The sequence below is a fragment of the Berghia stephanieae genome, chromosome 8 (genome assembly GCF_034508935.2).
Source record: "Berghia stephanieae isolate SIO BIC M18660-M18661 chromosome 8, UCSD_Bste_1.3, whole genome shotgun sequence".
Classification (NCBI taxonomy): domain Eukaryota; kingdom Metazoa; phylum Mollusca; class Gastropoda; order Nudibranchia; family Aeolidiidae; genus Berghia; species Berghia stephanieae.
In genome coordinates, this window is record NC_088367.1 from 12,257,836 (window position 1) to 12,275,464 (window position 17,629).

At 42.8% G+C, this 17,629-nt stretch overlaps 1 pseudogene; it reads right to left on the reverse strand.

Annotated features, from left to right (window-relative positions):
- Window positions 1-2,415: 2,415 nt before the first annotated feature.
- LOC144977967 (uncharacterized) lies at window positions 2,416-4,924 on the reverse strand (annotated as a pseudogene).
- Window positions 4,925-17,629: the final 12,705 nt, after the last annotated feature.

The following is a 17,629-nucleotide window of genomic DNA, read 5'->3' on the forward strand; positions in this document are numbered from 1 at the left end:
AGTGCTATTAAACACTTTAAAAACAAATTATTATTACAGTTTGGTGCTGACAACGCATGCATGTTTATCATTTGTTACCCGTGTCATCCTTTGGATAGAAGCAGCAGTTCTATAAACCAGTTCGATATTCAATGACTCACATCATTCTGTTGATACATTAAGATCGCAAAGCCGCTGTCTGCATTAGACAATATGTATTTGAAATATTATTATTCTAACCTGCATTTTTTCCCTCATAACTTCCAATTCTGACAAAATGAGAAGTGACGATTCTGTCTATCGAAGTGAAATAATTTAATAACAGTTGTTCTGCTTTCCAAATGAAATGAAAGATATGATTTTACATAAGCAAGTGGTGTGTTGTGAGTTGCTATCTGAAGAAAGAATAGAAACACGGGGAGTAAAGCTCGAGAATTCCGTTTACTCTAGAATTGCATGTTTACATCTAAGGTCACAGATATGTCAAAAGATCTCAGGAGGAAAAAACTGGCTAAAAAAAACGGGATTTGAAATATTTTGACAATATAAACTAATCTTACCTGCAATTGTTCCCTGATAACTTCCAATTCTGACAAAATGAGAAATGACGATTCTGTCTATCGAAGTGAAATAATTTTATAAGTTGTTCTGCTTTCCAAATGAAATGAAATGATTTTACCTAAGCAAGTGGCGTGTCATGAGTTGCGATCTGAAATAAAAATAGAAACGTGTGGAGTTAAGCTCGAGAATTCTGTTTACTCTAGAATTGTACGGTTACATCTAAGGTCCTAATAAATGTGTCAAAACATACCAAGAGGAAAAAACAAACAGTATATGACTAAGGTTACATTGCTACATGACAACCCAGCCAGCACACAAGTACGTGCACTGCACGGATAGGACACTTAAATAAGAATTTTGCAAGCACCCAAATAAGACGCCACCATTAGGTTCTAGAGCAGAACAAGACATTGTAGACGTGAACGTCATTCTCGATAGTGCATATATGTGCTTGGTTTCCAAATATATCACTCTTCCCCCCTGCCATGCAAGATAAGCGGGGGTTTGCGCCAACAATGAGGCTCTAAACTAGAAGTTCCTGCTCTCTTCGAGGGCCCCGTTTTGTCCAATCAAAACCAATTTCTCCTAACCCAAGATCCATGTCCAGTTGGCTTAAGTTTTTAATCTTATACAAAGTGCTGTTATCTTATTCCTAGTTGCCGACAACGCTTGCATGTTTATCATATATTACTGGTGTTGTCCTTTGGATGGAAGCAGCAATTCTTTAGACCAGTTCGATATTCAAATTTTGTCTTTATTGAGTCGTATATCTCAATAGGGAATGAGATTAGCGCAAGAGTAGCGTCCCTTGATTGGACGTCACCGAAGTTATTTGTAAACAAATCAACTGCAAGCCAAGCGCTCCAAATACAAAATTTATTATTCATATTTTTGTACAAAAAAGTATAACGTTGATTATATGCATTTTTATACCAAAATATGAATAATAAATTTTGTATTTGGAGCGCTTGGCTTGTAGTTGGTTTGTTTACAAATAACTTCTCAGCCGGTGACGTTCAATCAAGGGACGCTACTCTTCTGCTAATCTCATTCCCTATTGTTTGGGCCATTCTTAGTTCACTGAAAAGAGCCGAACAATGTTCTAATCATTTCTTAGGAAGCTTTTTATTCTGAAAATGCTGCCTTACTGCTTTATTTATATGAAATCCACAGAGGCCTACAGAAGCACGTGGAAATACCTTATGGATGGCAGATATTTCAGAAAAATTATCTACAAAAAATGTAGAAATACTCACTGAATAATGATTAAGTTTACAACAATCAAAGTTTCAAACCAGTCAAATATCAAAATTACAACGCCCCCCCCCCCCCTTCCTAAAAAAAAAAAATAAATAAATGAAAAAAGAGAGAAAATAAACAGAAAAACAAATTGTCTCTGGTTACGCGAGTTGAGAATTAAGATTTAAGTCAATAAGATTAACCTGGCAACAATTCCTTTTCCTGCTGGACATGAAACCCTTATGTGCTTGTTCATCACAGATGGACTTGTTTTACAGTACAATAGTAGAGCTACATCACAGTTTGTGAGTTTGTCTCTTGTTCCTCTCTTCATTAGAGTACGTTGCCGGTCAGCTGTCTCCACGAATCACGATCCTGTGGTGCGCATGAAATCTATACGTATATTCTACGTGGCCAAGGTGATTGTTTCATTTCGCACCATTGAAACGTTCATGTTCGGGACAGCTGATGTCCTGGGAAAGTTTGTTAGTGATGGTGGTTTTGGTTTTTCGTTGCCTTCCGTCATTGTTTTTAGTAGAATCTTACTCTTACAGTCATCATATTCATATAAACGCCGAACTTTTCCAGCTGTGCCATGTAGTTGTAGTTCGTCGAATGCATGTTGCACTGTATTTATCAGCTCTTTGCTGTGGAGTGCCAAGAAAAAGACTTACTAAAGTCAAAGTGACTTAAGCAGGGCTAGGGCTAGGGGAGTGGGATCCTTTGACTTTGACTCAACATCCAAATCAACAAAAAAGAACTTTTGACTTTGGCAAAGGGGTAGAAGTAGAAGCTAAGTCTAAGTCTTTTAACTCTAGCCTAAATTTTAGCTCATTCTAGACGTCTAGAGCACTTTTTTTCATAATATATTCAGATTTAAAATTCCGGGCAGGGCGGTACATACTGTGTCTTCTATCCCCTTATATCTGTTTTCCAACATGCTTTCTGTCTTTGTCTTGGAATGAGATTACTTGGTTTTTTCATGGCCCTGGTCGGAGTCCTGGCTGGGAGGGAAACAGTCAAATGCATAGTTGTTTTGGGAGATGATATTTTTTCCCTTGTAAATCATCTCTCTGTTTTTAATGTATAATGTAAGCATTTGAGTATATTCCTCTTTGTTGGATTTGTCCATGTGTCCGGATGAGACTTCTAGGTGATCTCAAACTAAGTACATTGATGGTATGCTCTTGGATTCTACATCTGATCCCTATTTGTTCCCAGTTCCCCTTCGTCTTACTATCTCTTGGCTACTTTAATTGTAATTCTAGAACTTTTTACTCTCTCATTTCTTCCTTATTCCTGGCGCTGATATGATCTTAATGTGTTGCAAGCGCTGTAAAATCCTTAAAAAACAAACAAAAGATTTGAAATTCTAAAACGAACTGTGAGGTGTAAGACCTGCCTCGTGAATCATTATCGATAATCATGGCCAAAGTCAAAGTCAGAGGATAGCCAGCGATTAGCTAGACTCAAGTCAATGCTATGACTGTTGAACTCCAACCCTTTAAAATCAAAGAAAGAGAAAGTTGACTCCCCTTTCTAGTGTCACCTTTGACAAAAACAGTGAAGTTCTCGGCCCCGTATGAAAAAACAGCCTGTTGAAATTCAACTGAAGAAAACATACGTCCCTTCTCTATCGCCATTTTGTCTCCCGCTTCCCATTCCCCTTTCCGCCTTCTTTTTTTCTGGAGGTCTAAAAATAGTAATGATACGGTCTGATAATTTTTCACATTTTGTCAGAATTGTTCCAACAAGGTAATACTTCCTTACTGGTTGAAGCAGCAACTTGTTGTTTTTTGGTTTGAAATCCAAGAATGCAAACTGCTGTAGAATTTTACCAGAGCCCCACTCTACAATTGTCCTTAATTTTGCCATTGTATTATTAAATGTTTCTTGCTCAGGGGACAGTCGGGTTCCTCTGTTTTGTTGCTCCATGTCCTCAAACAGGCCACTGTTGGCAAGCAGCGCATAATCATGGCTTCCCATTCCCCTTTCCGCCTGAGGACTTCCGCCTTTTTTTCTGGAGGTCTAAAAATAGTGACGATACGGTCTGATAATTTTTCACATTTTGTCAGAATTGTGCCCACAAGGTAATACTTCCCTACTGGTTGAAGCAGCAACTTCTGTTTTTTTTTTTTAATCCAAGAATGCAAACTGCTGTAGAATTTTTCCGAAGCCGCACTCTACACATGTCCTTAATTTTGCCATTGTATTGTTAAATGTTTCTTGCTCAGGGGACAGTCGGGTTCCTCTGAATGGGGAAATTAATTGGGTATGCCTGGTCCCCATATAAATAATAGTCTTGGATATGTTGCTCCATGTCCTCCAACAGGCCACTGTTGGCAAGCAGTGCACAATCATGGCGTCGTCGTCCTGGCATGGATCCATACATGTGTGCGATGATGCCATTTGGTAGAATTACGCTTTGGAATTTGAGGGCATGTACACGTTTGTTCCCGCTGTAGACTTCACGTTGATGGCTGGCGTGATGGCCTTGCTATTGGCCTCACCGTGCCGTCGATGAAGCCAATGCACTTGTCAAGGGGTGCACCTGTGTCATGTGTTGCTCTGCTTAATGCAGGCAAATCATCTAACTTTGGTTAAAAGTTTCTGGTTTGTGGTGGAGTCGGTTGTAAAGGAGGTCCAGTGTCGCATTGGTGATGGCACTGTCATTTATGTGCCTTTGAAACATTGGCACTGTGTCCACCAAACGATTCGGGTAAGAAAGTCTTTTTAATAAGACACACATGGCCTCAACTTTGTTTACAATCATACCATTCCAATTGTTGGCTTCGCGACTCCATTGTTCTATTGTCTCAAATGTTCCTTTTTCCATTCTAAAATGAGACTGAAACAAAAAACAAATGTTCCTTTTTCCATTCTAAAATAAGACTGGAATGAAGAATCCTCGTAATGGGGGACGATATTTTCAGCATAGTGAGGAATCCGTCGCCGACGCCGAGTTGGTCGTTGCACTTGCACGCCTTTTTCTTCCTCCTCCTCCACTGTGTCGAAGCAAAGCCTCGTTCTTGGGGGAGGTACTAAAGAACTTCATAGCCTAAACTCACCTCAAATGTTCCTTTTTCCGTTCTAAAATGAGACTGGAATGAAGAATCCTCGTAATGGGGGACGATATTTTCAGCATAGTCAGGAATCCGTCGCTGACGCCGAGTTGGTCGTTGCACTTGCAGGCCTTTTTCTTCCTCCTCCTCCACTATGTGTCGAAGCAAAGCCTCGTTCTTGGGGGAGGTACTAAAGAACTTCATAGCCTAAACTCACCTCAAATGTTCCTTTTTCCGTTCTAAAATGAGACTGGAATGAAGAATCCTCGTAATGGGGGACGATATTTTCAGCATCGTGAGGAATCCGTCGCCGACGCCGAGTTGGTCGTTGCACTTGCACGCCTTTTTCTTCCTCCTCCACTATGAGTCGAAGCAAAGCCTCGTTCTTGGACGAGGTATGAACGACGGGTCCCAACACCGTCGCCAAAAATGTCCCCCCCAGAATAAATAAGCCTCCGGCAATCAATTTAGGATCTCTTGACTCCATTGTCACTATCTCTGAGTGTGAGGCTATTGTTTTGGCAAAGGATTAAGGATTGTTTGGCGTTTGGTATTGGCGGAAACTTTTGTTGATACCAATACTCTAGGTAGTATAATCACTGAATTTCGGTATTGACAGCGTCACTTCCGTGGATCGAAGATACACACTGCCATACTCTGTTTTAAAATACAACACACCCCACTAGTAGCCTAATTTATCCCCAATATAGATGTCAAATATTCTTACAACTGAGACTTCAACCCGTTTAAACAAAGTTTTAACCGATGTCAATACTATTTTGGTATCGATAAATACCTAAAGCATCACGTGACCACGTCGCCATTTTAGCCTCGGATTTGGCGAGCACCATGCCGACGATGAAGCCAATGCACTTGTCAAGGGGTGCACCTGTGTCATGTGTTGCTCTGCTTAATGCAGGCAAATTGATCCAACTTTGGTTAAAAGTTTCTGGTTTGTGGTGGAGTCAGTTGTAAAGGAGGTCCAGTGTCGCATTGGTGATGGCACTAATGTCATTTATGTGCCTTTGAAACATTGGCACTGTGTCCACCAAACGATTCGGGTAAGAAAGTCTTTTTGATAAGACACACATGGCCTCAACTTTGTTTACAATAATACCATTCCAAATTGTTGGCTTCGCGACTCCATTGTTCTATTGTCTTAAATGTTCCTTTTTCCATTCTAAAATGAGACTGAAATGAAGAATCCTCGTAAATACCCCGTGTGGTCTCCGGGGTCCCTCAACTGAGAGGGAAAAGAATTGAGCCACCGTAAGCTCATGCGTGTCGTAGAAGGCGACTAAAAGAGCCATTCTGGTTTGGTGGTAACCAACGAAAAACCACACGACTGGTGAGAGAAAAATGGAGAGACACAGTGGCTCCACAGACCCCCCACACCCCAGCCCTTTTTATGAGAATGGCTTCATTCACCCATTTTGCTATTTTTCTTGTCCTGGCAATCATCCCCAAACTTTTTCTCCCCCCAAATCCCAAGAACGTAGTATATAAAAGATGTTTTGAGGAATGACGGTTTCAGTTTAAAGAGAGCAAGGGAAGGCGATGGCATAGCACAAATCCCACCCCCTTTTACCATATTTGAGCTATGATTTCCATTCCATACCCCATTTCCCCAATGATTCCAAATTTCCCTTCCTTATCAAAATTGAGTTGCCAGGACAGAGAGAGAGAAAGAACGGAGGAAAACAAGCCTTCTTAACTGTCTTCTATCCCCCAGTATCTCTATACCCTGTACCGTTGAAATAGGTTCAACGAGGAGATATTCCTTTCCAAATCCTGCACAGCAGGCACCTTTCTGCTGAGGGTGCGCAGTTCCGAGAGGACCCCGATAAGGAGGAGCTATTGATCCTGGAGGCTGAGGGGGGTTCACCTTGCGAGGTGTTTCTACCCCAACACTCCTCTTTGGCTTGACGCTTCTCTAAAGACGGGTGGGTAGCCTACCTTGTAGATGGCCCGAGCTACCCAACGCAGAGATGCCAAATCTATTTTTTGGCACTCCCCTCCATTTAGGCAAAGAGATTGGAAGGACTAGATTTAAAACCATATCTAGTTCCTGTCCCCCATGAAATTTCTTTTTAATCATGGTTTGTCATCTCTGAATCAGCAGTCAGTCTTTGTGCAACGCAAAGATTAGGGTCAATCCGAGAGAAAGGCCTGGAGGCGGGACGTCCCCCAACTCCACCCCTCGAGTCCTTTTTTTTTTTTTTTTCCCCAAGGACCATGGAAGGACAAGAGGAGGCCAGACTTGAGGAGTATAGCTTCGGTGAGTGCCTTACCCCCCAAGTGTGGGACTGAGCCGTGCTAGTGGGCACAATATAGCCGGGTTGAATAAAAATTTATATATATCATGGCCAAAAATATGAAAAACTCTCCCCTTAAAGCCCCACCCCAGACAGGTAAAAAACGAAAGATAACTGCCCCGATGACTCTTGATGACTTACCAGGAATGGCAACCCCAAAATTCTCGCCGTTCCTGGTAATTCAACCGAATGAGGAAAACATCAAACTGAACACTTTGAGTATCTTCACCATCAGCAAGGCACTCAAAGCAAATGGCGCCGGTACACCAAAGGCAGTGAACAGGAACAACTCTGGCACTTTAATGATACAAGTGCAGGGTCGACAAGAGAGTGAGAACCTCTTGAAATGTACCAGATTCTCTGACATCCCAGTCACCGTTGAGGCTCACAGGAGCCTCAATAGGTCAAAAGGTGTCATAAGAAGCAGAGATCTGGTAGGCTGTTCGGAGCAGGAGATGGTTGAGGAACTGGAGGGTGTTGTCGAAGCTCGGCGGGTTAGCATCCGCCGCGGCGACAGCACAATCCAGACCAACACCTGGATCCTGACTTTTGACAGCCCGAGACCCCCGTCGAGAATAAGAATTGAATACCTCGACTTGGAGGTTCGGCCTTACGTCCCGAACCCCATGAGATGTTTTAACTGCCACCGGTACGGCCATACGAAAACAAACTGCCGCCGTAAAGCTACATGCCCCCGCTGCGGCAAAGAAGACCACAATGAGGAAAACTGCAAAGTGGACCCTTGTTGTCTGAACTGCCAAGGCAAGCATGCAGCACATTCGAAAGATTGTCCTAAGTGGCAAGAAGAAAAGGCAATCTTGACATACAGAGCCACTTACGGCGGTACGTTTGCTCAGGCAAAAGCAGTGATCTGCCCCCCTCGGCAGGTCGCTGCTTCTGCCAAGAGTTATGCAGAAGTTGCCAGGGCTGCTGGTAATAACCAAAACAGCCATGGCAAAATCGCACAGACTAGAAAAGACAGTCCTCAAAAGAAAAAGCCATCAAGACCTAAAAACAAGGTCGCAAATGTGTCAAAAAATCTTTTTGACACATTGGAGGTTCAAGATGTGGAACCTGCAGCCCCCTCCACATCCACCTCCAAGGCGACCTCCACCCCCCCTCCTTCCCCAAACAAAAAAATTCTCCCCCTCATGGCGTGGATGTTGGACCCACCCCCCATCTCCATTCCCGTGAGCCCTCTCTATCCCCCCAAAAACAAAACTCCACCCCTTCCCAGAATATGGAGCCACCAACACCAGTCGGGGGATCCACAAATCCCCCTGAGGGGCCTCAAAGCCCCAAAAAATCCAAGAACCCAGAGGGACCTAAAAATCCCAAGGGTTCAAAAAAACTCAGCCCTAAAAAAACCGAGAGGCCCTCCACAGGGCCTCCTTCTCCTATGGAAGTCTCTCCTCCTAGCCTAAAAACAAGGTCGCAAATGTGTCAAAAAATCTTTTTGACACATTGGAGGTTCAAGATGTGGAACCTGCAGCCCCCTCCACATCCACCTCCAAGGCGACCTCCACCCCCCCTCCTTCCCCAAACAAAAAAATTCTCCCCCTCATGGGCGTGGATGTTGGACCCACCCCCCATCTCCATTCCCGTGAGCCCTCTCTATCCCCCCAAAAACAAAACTCCACCCCTTCCCAGAATATGGAGCCACCAACACCAGTCGGGGGATCCACAAATCCCCCTGAGGGGCCTCAAAGCCCCAAAAAATCTAAGAACCCAGAGGGACCTAAAAATCCCAAGGGTTCAAAAAAACTCAGCCCTAAAAAAACCGAGAGGCCCTCCACAGGGCCTCCTTCTCCTATGGAAGTCTCTCCTCCTAGGAGAATAAAAGTAAAAGGGTTGAAGGCAGGCATACTGCCTAACCTCCCCACAAAAAATTAGGATACCTAGTCAGACAAGATTAATTTCCTGGAACATCAGAGGGATCAGATCAAATAGAACAGAATTGGACCTCCTCCTCCAGAGGAATCCTGATGTAGTCTGTCTGCAGGAAACAAAATTACCAGCAGACGACTACACAGTAAAAGGATATACGGCCAATCATCTGATTCACTCTGATGGCCAGATAGCGTGTGGGGGAGTTTCAATTCTCACGAAGAAGAGCACCCCCCACCGCTTGATACCAATGAAAACAAATCTACAGGCAATAGCAGTGAGAGTGACATTGCACAGACCAATCACCATCTGCTCTGTGTACATCCCACCAGATCATCGCCTCCAGTCTGCCGAGCTAGAGGGAGTTCTAAACCAACTCCCCCCTCCCTATGTGATAATGGGAGATTTCAATGCTCACAGTCCTCTCTGGGGAAACACAGACACAAACCAGAGGGGAAAGGCAGTGGAGGCTTTCATAATGAAAATGGATGTATACTTGGCAAACGGTCTCGAGGCAACACGGGTAAATATTCACAATCTTACCACGTCTGCCATCGATCTCACTTTCTGTGATCCTACATTAGCTCCAGATCTCTCCTGGACTGTGATCGATGACGATCACGGTTCTGACCATTTTCCAGTCTGCCTCGACATCACCCCGACTTCAAGGGCCCCACAGCCCAAACGTTGGAGTGTACGGCGAGCAGATTGGGAAACTTTCTCACAGGAGTGTCACAGACTCCTTACGACAGAAGTGGACAGCTATGACAAATTCAAAAATATTTTAACAAATATCTGCAGCTCGACAATACCAACAACCTCTGGTAGACCGAGAAAACACAATCCCTGGTTTTCAGAGGAATGTCGAGCGGCCCTACGGGAGAAGAAAAAAGCATACAGGAAAGCGATGAGATTCCCAATCCCTGAGAATTTCGCAACATTTAGGAAACTACGAGCAAAGTGTAGGAAGATCTTCCGAGAAAACAAACGGAGATCCTTCCAAAACTTTGTCTCAAAAATAAATAGCCAGACACCCCTGAATAGGGTGTGGAAGATGTTACGGAAACTGAAGGGATCCGATAGTGATTCACTAAATCACTTGACACGTCCCGATGGATCCGTGGCTGAAACAGAACAAGAAATTGCCAACACTCTGGCCGAGAGGCTGGCGCACAACTCCTCGTCTGCACACCACACACCACAATTTCTGCGCCATAAACAAAACGCAGAAAACACACCAATAAACTTTACATCTACAAACACTGAAGACTACAACAAACCATTTACACTTGAGGAGTTGGGTGCCTGCCTCCGTGACACAAATGTCACAGCACCGGGTCCTGACAACATCAGTTATGAAATACTCCGACATCTTCCACAAGATAGTCTGGTTGTCCTTTTGAATATCTATAACAAGATATGGACAACACAGACTTTTCCACCTAGTTGGAATCTGGCCACCGTGATTCCAATCCCAAAACCTGGGAAAGACCATTCGGACGCTTCAAACTACCGACCAATCTCCCTCACCAGCTGCCTATGCAAGCTGATGGAGAAAATGGGCAACAAGCGTCTGATGTTCTACTTGGAACACAACAACTCCCTCTCCGACCTCCAATGTGGCTTTCGAAAGAACAGATCAACTGTTGATCACCTTGTTCGACTAGAGAGCTTCATTCGTGAGGCCTTTGCCAAAGGTGAGCACTTGGTAGCAATCTTCTTTGACCTTGAGAAGGCCTTTGACACAACTTGGAAATTCGGAATCCTCAAAGATCTGCACACTCTTGGTCTACGAGGAAACCTTCCAATGTTTGTCAGAGCATTTTTAAACAACAGATCCTTTCAGGTCAAAGCAGGATCCACCTTTTCTGATCCATTTGATCAGGAAGAGGGAGTTCCACAGGGTAGCATTCTGTCTCCCATTCTGTTTGAGATTAAAATAAACTCAATAGTGAATGCAATGAGACAAAATGTTGACTGTTCCTTATATGTTGATGACTTTCTTGTATGCTATCGAAGTAAATCGAGTATGGACACCATTGAGAGACAGTTACAACTCCAACTAAACAAACTGTCGGAGTGGGCAAATCTCAATGGTTTCTCCTTCTCCCCATCAAAAACAGTAGCTGTCCACTTCTGCCGAAAACGCACCTGCATTAGACAGCCTGACCTTTATCTCAACAATTCCAGAATTGAGGTAAAGGACGAAGCCCGATTCCTGGTTTGATCTTTGATAGGAAACTAAATTTCCTCGCCCATATCAAAGATCTCAGACTGCGATGCATGAAAGCAATGAGAATAATGAGAGTTCTGTCGAGCATGGAATGGGGTTCGGACACAAACACTCTTCTAAAGATATACCGAACCCTTATTCGATCAAAACTGGACTACGCATCTTTTGTATACGGCTCTGCAAAACCATCCTACTTAGGCATGCTGGACCCAATTCATCATCAGGGACTGCGCTTGGCACTGGGGGCTTTCCGCACTTCTCCAGTGGCAAGCCTTTATGCTGAGGCAGATGAGCCACCTCTCCATCTCAGGAGGAAAAAACTGGCTCTCCAGTATGTTACTAAGGTCACATCGCTGCACGACAACCCAGCACACAAACATGTACACTACACGAATAGGACACTAGAAGAAAAATTTCGCAAGCACCCAAAAATGACACCACCATTAGGTTGCAAAATAAAAAAAGACATCGCAGACATGAACATCAGTCTAGATAGGATACATCCATACGTCCAGGCAAAGACACCACCATGGTCCATACATAGACCAAACATAAATTTGGACCTAACAAAACTGGAAAAATCACAAACAGACCCACATATTTACAAACAGACACTAAAAGCAATATTACAAACATACAAAAACCATACTCACATATTTACGGATGGTTCAAAGAGCGCAGATGCAGTAGGATGTGCCTATCACTCATCGGAAGGCACAGGATCACTTCGCCTGGATAGAAATGTTTCGATCTTTACAGCGGAATCGAGAGCAATCCTAAATGCTCTCCGTTTGGCTGAGAGATCGAATAAAAATAAATTCTTGATCTTGTCTGACTCGCTGTCCGTACTTAAGGGGATCTCAAATTTTTATTGCACCGATCCAAGACTCATAAGTATCTTGGAAGGTGCAAATAAATTATTTATTAAGAAAAAGAAAGTTTGTTTTCTCTGGGTACCTAGTCATGTGGGTATCCAGGGGAACGAAGAAGCGGATCGACTGGCAAAAGAGGCGGTGAGCCAAGAATTACAAGAGGGCAGTAAAATCCCACACGCGGATTTAAAGATCAATATAAAAAAACATGTCCGAAAGGAATGGGAACGATCCTGGAGTCGAGATGTACATAACAAATTAAAACAAATTAAAAGTAACCTCGGCCCCAGACCCAACTCGGGGCTAAAAAGAAGAGACGAGGTAAAAATAACTCGACTCCGGATCGGACATACTGCCCTCACTCACCGTTTCCTTCTGGAGAGGGATGAAAAACCCCTCTGCAGAACATGTAACTGTGACCTGACAGTTCAACACATTTTAATTGAATGTACAGAATTAGAACAGATAAGGTCACAACATTATGATAACAGAGACTTGAAGTCTCTGTTCCAGTCGGTCGATCCGCTTACAATTTTAAAGTATCTGCAGGAATGTGAACTCCTGCAGAAATTGTAAATAGATATTTTTATTTAACAAACATGTAACTATTATGATTTTATAAAGATTTTATTACAACAGTACACGTTTTGATCAGCTATGGCCCCTCAGGGCCGATAAAAGATTGATAAAAGACAGAAACGGGCGCTTAAATGACCTAAATAGTGTCGAAAGCGCCGTTAAACACCTAAAAACAAACAAACAAACCTCAGGGCCGATAAAAGATTGATAAAAGACAGAAACGGGCGCTTAAATGACCTAAATAGTGTCGAAAGCGCCGTTAAACACCTAAAAACAAACAAACGAATCCTCGTAATGGACGACGACATTTTCAGCATAGTGAGGAATCGTCGCGGCGCCGAGTTGGTCGTTGCACTTGCACGCCTTTTTCTTCCTCCTCCTCCACTATGTGTCGAAGCAAAGCCTCGTTCTTGGAGGAGGTATGAACGACGGATCCCAACACAGTCGCCAAAAATGTCCCCCCCCCCACCCCCAGAATGAACAGCCCTCCGGCACTCAATTGTTGCTGTCTTGATTCCATTGTTCTCTGAGGCTACTGTTTAAGGATTGTTTGGCGTTTGGTATTGGCGGAAACTTTTGTTGATCCCAATACTCTAGGTAGTATAATCACTGAATTTCGGTATTGACAGCGTCAGTTCCGTGGATCGAAGATACACACTGCCATACTCTGTTTTAAAATACAACACACCCCACTAGTAGCCTAATTTATCCCCAATATAGATGTCAAATATTCTTACAACTGAGACTTCAACCCATTTAAACAAAGTTTTAACCGATGTCAATACTATTTTGGTATCGATAAACACCTAAAGCATCACGTGACCACGTCGCCATTTTAGCCTCGGATTTGGCGAGCACTCCGTCCCTCAGGCGAGCCATTGCCACAGACCGGTAGCGCCATCTGGTGGACCGGGGCAAAATGTCTCACTGCCTCACTATAGCTCGCCTATGGGACAAGCCTCAGATCTTGTTCATGGTCACGTGAGAAGGCTAGATCTGTTCGGGTTCGGCGTTCGGCGTCTCGTTCGACCAGATTTCGTTAAAAGCCTATTATAATTCGGGTAAGAAAGTCTTTTTGATAAGACACACATGGCCTCAACTTTGTTTACAATAATACCATTCCAATTGTTGGCTTCGCGACTCAATTGTTCTATTGTCTTAAATGTTCCTTTTTCCATTCTAAAATAATTATTATAATATTCACTTCGATTTTAATTTGTTGATTGGGAATATTATACATATAAATTATGTTATATAAGCAATTGCCTGGAAATAAACATTTGATTTGAATTGAATATTATATTTTTGTTTTACTTTTTTTTTTGTTTCGTCTAAAAATTATCCAACTTTTCAAGTTAAAAAAAAATTAATTTTAAAACGTGCGTTTTCATAAAGGGCATCTGAATCCACAGTGTTTTCATGTCATTTTTTAAGCTTAACATATGTTCATATACATATGTGTTCTCGTTTGAATTTGGAAGCTTCAAGGTGTTGAGGGGGTTTTTTGTTCTCCAAAAGTGGGTAGGGACGGGGAGGTCACTTGCTGTGTGTTCCATCGTGGCCTTCGAAAAGTTATGGCCTGACACTGACCAAAAGATGACGTCAAAATGCCAGTCTTTTGCCACAAAAGAAAGCAAATCGTGAGTTGTATTCAATAGTTCAACCAATGAAATAACTTTGTTTCCATGAGCTCTACTAACAACTCACTAGGCGGTGCAAAAACCAACTCATGACGTCACTGCCAGTCCTTTTGGATTTCAGTGTCAAATTGCTTCCCTTATTTTTCTGTGGATAGAGTTCCATATTTTGGATCCAATGCTTTCAAATGATCTCTTGTCAAATTTTTTTCCCCTAAATCATGGCTACGGTTCCATCCCCCTATTGATGCCGTACGTTGAGGTAAAATACTCACCTGGGTGGGGTTCCTGCATTTTCCTTGAATTCGGCCCTTTTTGGTCCCTATCTAAATTGATGCTGAACTGCGGCTGACCTCTTGGTTATGTGCATGTCTTTGGTCCAGGAGGCCTTGAACTTTTAACCTTGCGCTTTTATATAGCGCATTATCCCGTTAACGTGCTCAAAACGCTTTACAAAGGTCCATAGACAACATCAACACTAGAACGAGACACGCCCTTATCCCCCTCTATTTAATATATATATATATATATATATATATATATATATATATATATATATATATATATATATATATATATATGTATATTATATTTATCAGTGTATTTATTTCTTTTTTAATTTTATATGTTCATACGTTTATCTATTCATTTACTTTAGTTATTAATTAATTAATTATTATTTCAGTTATATAAGGACAACAGGAATAGCTGTCTAATGACATATAATATTAAAGTGAAATAGCATTAAAAAAAATAAATCAACGAGCTTTTATATAGCGCAATATCTATTGAACGTGCTCAAAGTCAAAAAGCGCGTTACAAGGGGCCTCTAGAACAGCAACACTCAACATTCACGAGTAGACATGACGCCTGTCACGATCTCTTATTTGTGTGTAAAGCAACTGATCTATCCGGCCACGACTCATATTATCTAATAAGAAAAAAAGAGTCCTTCAGAGCTATTAGTATTAGGCCCATGGAGTTGGGAGTTTATCCCAGTTTCTATAGCGTAAAACGGACAAAAGCAATTTCTTGCTACCCTTTGGATAGGACGCTAGTCTATCGCAAAGTACTTTCCACCAGATCTAACAGACCTACGCTATCACTGCTGAGTGGACAGGAAGGGCGGGGGGGGGGGGGGGGGGGGGGGGTGTCAGAAAAAAAAAATCTCGACTATAATCTGGATCGATCTCGGACCCTTTGATTGTGAAGCGAGTGCTCTACCAACTGAGCTATCAGGATCTCCCCCCCCCCCCCCCCCGCCTAACTAATGAGTACATGCCCATAATAATAACGATGACGGAAGTGGGCATGATAAGAATAAGAAGATGGTGGAATGGACGATGATAAGTGATAAGATTTCTAGGAAGGAGATGACACTTTGAAGGAGATAAGGGGACGAGAAGGAGCCACAAGTCGATCAACTGAATCGGTCCACAAAGTTCTAAATGAATGACAAAACTGCCGTGCTCTGGAAAAAACATATTTAATTTAGAAATTTGGCCAGAAAACTCGTCCTTCAAATACCGATCGATTTAAATGACCCTCGTCTTAGCAAAAACTTTCAAACCTGGGACCTCGCGAAGTCCCAGGTTTGAATATTTTTGTTAAGACGAGGGTAATTTAAATCGATCGATATTTGAAGGACGAGTTTTCTGGCCAAATTTCTAAATATGAGTTTTTTCAGAGAACGACAGAAATGGGGTTGTAGGGGGCAGCGTGGCTCAGCGGTACGGCCTTTGCTTCGTACCCAAAAGGTACCGAGATCGGCTACCCGCCTCGTTGTGTGGCCTTGAGCAAGACACCACCTCGCCCTAGCTCACTTTGCGACGCTGCACTGCGGCTAACGCCTGGGTTATTCCAGTCTTCCCTTGGAATAGACCCTAAAGACAAATCTCTCTCTCTCTCTCTCTCTCTCTCTCTCTCTCTCTCTCTCTCTCTCTCTCTCCCCCCCCCCCCCCGGGATGAGTAAAGGGAATTTTATTTATTTATTTATATTTTTAGAATGGTTAAAGTCAAGCATGTGACCCGTCTCCTCCAAATGGTATTCTGGGTGGGGTTCTTGACCTGCCACAGGAACTACCCTGAACCAGGACCTCTCTACATATCAGACATGTCTGGATTCAGACGAGGCCGAATTAATCCCTGAAGAACTAAGAAATGCTGCAGTGCCCTCCGTAATAAAGTCAAAACAAGATCTTGACAGCCTCAAAACTCTGGCCCAGGACCGCGACCAATGGAAACAATTAGCAACATGGATGGAGAGAGCAGCTATAATTATCGAGCATGACTGAATCACACAATTCTCAGCAAGCGTCATTCGGACTGCGAAGGTTACTACTACTACTACATAGTGGGACAGGGAGGCCACTTTCTGTGTCTTCTATACCCCGTGCAGAGGCTGTGTGCTTGGCTAAGAAACTCACAACATTGCCATCCGGTAGTAAAACGGACCAACACACAAAACTGTGTGTAACGTTGAACGTTTATAGTCCGGTTAATACAGTTTAGTGAGCATTACTCATAAACATAGATGGCAAAAGACGATAACAAAGACCTGAGTGGCGTCAGCTTCGTTCTATCTATATGTTTTCTATCTTGCTTTCTGTCTTTGTCTTGGAATGAGATAACTGGGGTTTCTCCTTTCCCGCGACGGGACCTTGACTGGGAGGGAAACAGTCAAATGTCACGTCTGCTACTTCAAGTTTATTTTCGCAGTTGATATTCTTACCACAACCTGTTTTCACACACGGACAACTGTATGTTGCTGTGTCACGGGTCAGAGGCTATAGTGGCTTACACTTCATGTTGGGCCACACAGAAAAATCAACAGAGGATGTACCAAATTACACAGACAACGTTGTTACCAATATGCCCTCATTAAATTATTATTTCTTATCCTAATATTATTAGGGAAGAAAAGTCGTGGCACTGGGTGGGGTTCCTGGCCTCCAATAGTGGGCAGGGAGATCACTTACTGTATTTTCTATCCCTCTATACCTATTTTCCAACATGCTTTTTGTCTTCGCGATTGGTAATGTATGAAATGAGAAAAAACCCCGTTGCCATATGGCCTGTTGGAGGAATAATTGAAACAATGGGAAGCGCATTGAGCTTATTGAATCCCTGGATAATTGGATTCAATAGTCTGATGTCACGTCGCCCAGCAACGGCGGCCATCGTGGTTCTAAACAAAGAACATCTGTACTTTTTATTCTTCATGCTGGCTAGAACTTTTCATTTGTCTTGTGATCAGAATGTGTAA